This window comes from Neoarius graeffei, chromosome 12 (genome assembly GCF_027579695.1).
Source record: "Neoarius graeffei isolate fNeoGra1 chromosome 12, fNeoGra1.pri, whole genome shotgun sequence".
NCBI lineage: Eukaryota > Metazoa > Chordata > Actinopteri > Siluriformes > Ariidae > Neoarius > Neoarius graeffei.
The window spans coordinates 2,114,867-2,121,402 of record NC_083580.1 but is presented as its reverse complement, the minus strand read 5'-3'; positions in this window follow the sequence as shown (position 1 = coordinate 2,121,402).

Sequence of the window (6,536 nt, the reverse complement as noted above, 5' to 3'; positions counted from 1 at the left end):
ACCTCTGAGTCATCAGCCTCAGTCTCCTCAGTGGAAGACATGACGGTGGGATTGAGGAGATCCTCAAAGTATTCCTTCCACCGCCCGACAATGTCCCCAGTCGAGGTCAACAGCTCCCCACCCGCACTGTAAACAGTGTTGGCAGAGTACTGCTTCCCCCTCCTGAGGCGCCAGACGGTTTGCCAGAATTTCTTTGAGGCCGACCGATAGTCCTTCTCCATGGCCTCCCCGAACTCCTCCCAGTTCCGAGTTTTTGCCTCCGCAACTGCCCGAGCTGCAGCACGCCTGGCCTGCCGATACCCATCAGCTGCCTCAGGAGTCCTGGAGGTCAACATGGCCCAATAGGACTCCTTCAGCTTGACGGCATCCCTTACTTCTGGTGTCCACCACCAGGTTCGGGGATTGCTGCCACGACAGGCACCGGAGACCTTGCGGCCACAGCTCCGAACAGCTGCGTCCACAATGGAGGTAGAGAACGTGGTCCACTCAGACTCAATGTCCCCCGCCTCCCTTGGAAGCTGGGAAAAGCTCTCCCGGAGGTGGGAGTTAAAGACCTCCCCAACAGAGTGCTCGGCCAGACGTTCCCAGCAGACCCTCACCATACGTTTGGGCCTGCCAGGTCTGTCCAGCTTCCTCCTCCGCCAGCGGATCCAACTCATCACCAGGTGGTATTCAGTTGATAGCTCAGCCCCTCTTTTCACCCGAGTGTCCAAGACATAGGGCCGGAGATCAGATGAAACGACTACAAAGTCTATCATCGACCTCCGACCTAAGGTGTCCTGGTGCCACGTGCACTTATGGACACCCCTATGCTCGAACATGGTGTTCGTTATGGACAAACCGTGACTAGTACAGAAGTCCAATAACAAAACACCACTCGGGTTCAGATCGGGGAGGCCGTTCCTCCCAACCACGCCCCTCCAGGTGTCACTGTCATCGACCACGTGAGCATTGAAGTCCCCCAGTAGCACAATGGAGTCCCCAGTCTGAGCACCCCTCAGTACCTCTCCCAGGGACTCCAAGAAGGCCGGATACTCTTAGGGCAATTCCATGTAAATGTCAACCTCACCATGCAAAAATAAAGCAGCATGTAATACATCAAAACCACTCCTAGAGATCTCACCTAGGCCTGTATTTTACAGATGTGAATAAGTTGAACCAATTTGTAACCAACCTGTCACTGTCAGTCTTTCTTTCTTATAATGTAAAACCCAAGCTAAAATCAACTTTGATCATGTACAATTCTATATTATTGCCACAAGCCACAGAAATGTATGCTAAAATCCACAAAACAGCAAAACAATAGCCATCCTAAATATTATTTAAGAACTTTGATAGTTTTAGCTGATATTTAGAGAGTTTTTCAAAGGGTTATGGTGGTTAAATTGCTGATTTTCTAAACATATGCCATGTCTATTTCAGACGCATCACATCCATAACGGAATTTCGTCGCATCCATAACGCTGACTTTTCCTTCCGAAACTCTGCATGAAATACAAAATATTTTAAACAAAGATTTTTTAATATTCACCTTGGACCCCTCTATCAAATGGACATCTCCATTTCGACATTAGGTTTACAATTTCACAGAGTTTGATAAAAATGTACAGTCACCCAAGAAAAGTGATACTTTTTCTGTCACATCCATAACGCATCTTTTATTGGCATTTTCTGGCATGCCCTAGATGTACTATGGGAATTGTTCTTGTTCTATCACTTCTCCAGTATGGTACAGCCTTAAAATATGCAACACCTGTTTAAATACTGGGAGACGATAAAACATGCACTGGGTCATTTGTTGCCATTTTGAGTTCAAGTGTCACGTCCATAATGCTGGAATTGCTCCTATACTGCTATTTGGGCCGTAGGCACAAACAACAGCAAGAGCCCTCTCCCCAATCCGAAGGCGCAGAGAGGCGACCCTCTCGTTCACTGGGGAAAACTCCAACACATGGCGGCTGAGCTGGGGAGCTATAAGCAAGCCCACACCAGCCCGCCGCCGCTCACCACGGGCGACTCCAGAGAAGTGGAGAGTCCAGCCCCTCTCGAGGAGCTGGGTTCCAGAGCCCAAGCTGTGCGTGGAGGTGAGCCCGACTATCTCTAGCCGGTACCTCTCAACCTCCCGCACAAGCTCAGGCTCTTTCCCCACCAGCGAAGTGACATTCCATGTCCCAACAGCCAGCCGCTGTGTCCGGGGATCAGGTCGTCGAGGCCCCTGCCTTCGACTGCCACCCAATCCACACTGCACCAGTCCCCTACTGCTACCTCTGTGGGTGGTGAACCCACAGGAGGTCGGGCCCATGTCACCTCTTCGGGCTGAGCCCGGCCGGGCCCCATGGGCAAAGGCCCAGCCACCAAGCGCTCGCATATGAGCCCCTACCCCGGGCCTGGCTCCAGGGTGGGACCCCGGCTGCGTCATACCGGGCAACGTCACGGTCCTTGGTTTTTTCTCCATAGGGGTTTTGGTGAACTGCTCTTGGTCTGGCCTGTCACTTAGGACCTGTCTGCCTTGGGAAACCCTGACAGGGGCATAATGCCCCCGACAACATAGCTCCTAGGATCATTCAAGCACACAAACCCCTCCACTACAATAAGGTGGCAGTTCTAGGTTTGACGTTCCAAGTTCAAACTTGGACTCTTGACCCCATCCTGAGGGCACTCATTAAATATGGTGACCTTTGACCTCTGGGGGGCGCTATAATTAGTGAAAATGTGTTATAGCTCAGTAACTCTTTCACGTCTCATCTCATCTCATTATCTCTAGCCGCTTTATCCTGTTCTACAGGGTCTCAGGCAAGCTGGAGCCTATCCCAGCTGACTACGGGCGAAAGACGGGGTACACCCTGGACAAGTCGCCAGGTCATCACAGGGCCGACACATAGAAACAGACAACCATTCACACTCACATTCACACCTACAGTCAATTTAGAGTCACCAGTTAACCTAACTTGCATGTCTTTGGACTGTGGGGGAAACTGGAGCACCTGGAGGAAACCCACGCGGACACAGGGAGAACATGCAAACTCCACACAGAAAGGCCCTCGCCGGCCCCGGGGCTCAAACCCGGACCTTCTTGCTGTGAGGTGACAGCGCTAACCACTGCACCACCATGCCGCCCCCACACTTTCACGTGTTGAAACCAAGTTTGGTACATGGACGGATTATTCAGTTAAGACTATGAAACCATTATATGGTGACATTTGACCTCTAGGGGGCGCTATTTTCCGCCATATTGAATTTTATCAAACGTGAAAGCAAATTTTCACAGGTCACAAATTTTGCCCAATCTTAATGAAAATTGGCACAGATGGCCTTCAGGCCATTCCACACAATCTCTACTTACAGCCGCTTTGACATTCCAAAGCATTCACCCCTCAGAGCCAATCGAAATTGGCGGCAAAGCCACCAAACAGGATGTGAGGTCATATCTCAGGAACGCTTTGATGTACCAACTTCAAACTTGGTATATTGACTTGGGTCCACATCCTAGTGGGGCTCAACAAATCTGGTGACCTTGTGAAAACGGCTTTTTTTCACAGGTCATAAATTTTGCCCAATATTAATGAAAATTGGCATAGATGGTCTTTCGGCCATTCCCCACAATCTCTGCTTATAACCGTTTTCACATTTCAAAGCGTTCAAATTTGGTTTTAAATAGGGCTGTCAAAGTTAATGTGTTAATAGTAAGTTAGAGCAATGTCAATGTCTCGCAATTAAAACAAATGTTGCCATTAACGCAGTGTGTTTAAAACAACAGTGAGTTAGGCTCATCTTGGTAAAGAACAATGCAGATTTTGGTGGGTGACTGGCATGCAAAATAAAGCTAGTTATAACATCAACTTTGTGGTAAAATGTAACTTCAAATGACCCCTCAACATGGCCAGCTAAATTATGTAGCCTGCATATGCAATGCAGTGCGAGCTTTCCTTATCTCCACCTGCATGCAGACATTAGCCTAGTGATTTCCAAATAGCCTACTGCTTCACTTGACTGAACTGTCAGGTCTCAAACTACTTCCTCTTTGCTCTATGAAGTGCAAGTGTAGCTTGCAGCCATTACAGATAAGCAATTAGAGTCTGTTATTTCTCCAAGTACTTTCCATATGCCTAATAAATGTCTGAAATATTATTTTGGAAAGAATAGGCTATACTAGGCTAGACATAATAAACCCAAATTCCAAATGCACATCTATAAAACTGTCTATCATAGAGAAGATGAGCCTTATTGTGGGCTAAGTGACATGGAACATGCAAGCATATATTCAAGAAGTTAAACTGCTATGGTGTAGATAAAGTCTGCTGTGATGTTCAGAGCAAACATTTTCTATAGAAATGTATGTACAATTTAAACAGATGGTGAAAGTGTTTTTTCCCTGCGATTTAGTGATTAATCACGATTAACTACATAATTTTATGAGATTAAGTGTGATTAAAAATGTTAATTGTTCAACGGCCCTAGTTTTAAAATGTACAGGCATTGCTGAGATGTAAGCCGTTTTCACAAATTATAACGCCCCCAGAGGTCAAAGGTCACCATATTTATTGAGTCCCACCAGGATATGGACCCATCTTCATACACACACACACACACTCCAGTCAGCTATCCCTGCTCCACACACATTACACAGGCATGTGTGCTCACACATAAATATTTGTAGGTTAATACCCAGAGAAACCAGCCTAATTGGGCAGTTACATTCCGCTGTTTTTCCAGCTTGAATTGTAAATAATGAAGTCTGTCATGTACTTCTAAACTTAACATTCCATCATTCATAATTAGTTTTTTTTTTTCTAATGGACAATGGAAAAAAATATATATTTGATGGCATATCACATGTTAAGGAACCGGGGTGCTTGGGCCCGTCATCGCCGCTAGCGTGGGCAGCTCCAATGCAGACGAGGAAGGAACTTAGCGTGTGCAAGCCAGCCCAGTGACCATTTCTCATCTCATTAACTGTAGCTGCTTTATCCTGTTCTACAGGGTCGCAGGCAAGCTGGATCCTATCCCAGCTGACTACGGGCGAAAGGTGGGGTTCACCCTGGACAAGTCGCCAGGTCATCACAGGGCTGACACATAGACACAGACAACCATTCACACTCACATTCACACCTACGCTCAATTTAGTGTCACCAGTTAACCTAACCTGCATGTCTTTGGACTGTGGGGGAAACCGGAGCACCCGGAGGAAACCCACGCGGACACGGGGAGAACATGCAAACTCCGCACAGAAAGGCCCTCGCCGGCCACGGGGCTCGAACCCAGAACCTTCTTGCTGTGAGGCGACAGCGCTAACCACTACACCACCGTGCCGCCCTATTTTCCATTTATTCTGTGTAAAAAAACAAAAACAAACTTGAGTGATTTACAAAAAAACAAAAAGGAAAAAAACAGGTTTTATTTTTTTATTGTTCCCAGCATTTATTTTCCATTTATTCTCATCTCATTATCTGTAGCCGCTTTATCCTGTTCTACAGGGTCGCAGGCGAGCTGGATCCTATCCCAGCTGACTACGGGTGAAAGGCGGGGTTCACCCTGGACAAGTCGCCAGGTCATCACAGGGCTGACACATAGACACAGACAACCATTCACACTCACATTCACACCTACGCTCAATTTAGAGTCACCAGTTAACCTAACCTGCATGTCTTTGGACTGTGGGGGAAACCGGAGCACCCGGAGGAAACCCACGCGGACACGGGGAGAACATGCAAACTCCGCACAGAAAGGCCCTCGCCGGCCCCGGGGCTCGAACCCAGGACCTTCTTGCTGTGAGGCGACAGCGCTAACCACTACACCACCGTGCCGCCTCCATTTAGTCTGTGTTTAAAAAAAAAAACTTGATTGAGTGATTTAAAAAAAAAGGGGAAAAAAAAAAAGATTTTCATTTTATTTTCCTTGGTACATTTGCACTGTTTCAATGTTAAAAAGCTAACATTGTGTTAAAATGTCATTAATTTAAATAAATGATTACATTTGCTATATTCTCTGATTCTATTATTCTTTTCCTTGTACACTTACAGATGAAAACACCTACATTCTCTGATAGCTGGCCTGCATTTCATTTTTTTAAACATTGTTATAAGACCATATTTTATAGGTCACACATTTTCTTATGAAATTGGTAACCGCTGATCTTCAGGCCAATCCTCACAAAAGGTACTAACTGTCAATTTTTTAAAGCATTTACCCAAAAGCCCCCAAGCAGGAGATAAGTTCACATCTCTGTGAATCTTTGGTTGTTTGTCATGTAACATGCAGTCAGTGTTGCATCTGAAGACCGTTGCAGACGCTGCCATTTCTGCCAGACCCCCACATTGCTGCTTGCAGCTATATTTCCTTTGTGTTTTACAGATGAATTGAATAAACTTGAGTCCTGTTTCAACTCGTTACTAAACGCAATAAAGAGTGGCGGGTTCACCTGTTAAGTTACATTTGCAAATATGAAATTTGGCTAAGACAACAAGATTAATCAAGCTCATCAATTAGAGACAATTCTTTCAGTTTCAACTCCCATTTAAAAAAAAAAAATAATAATT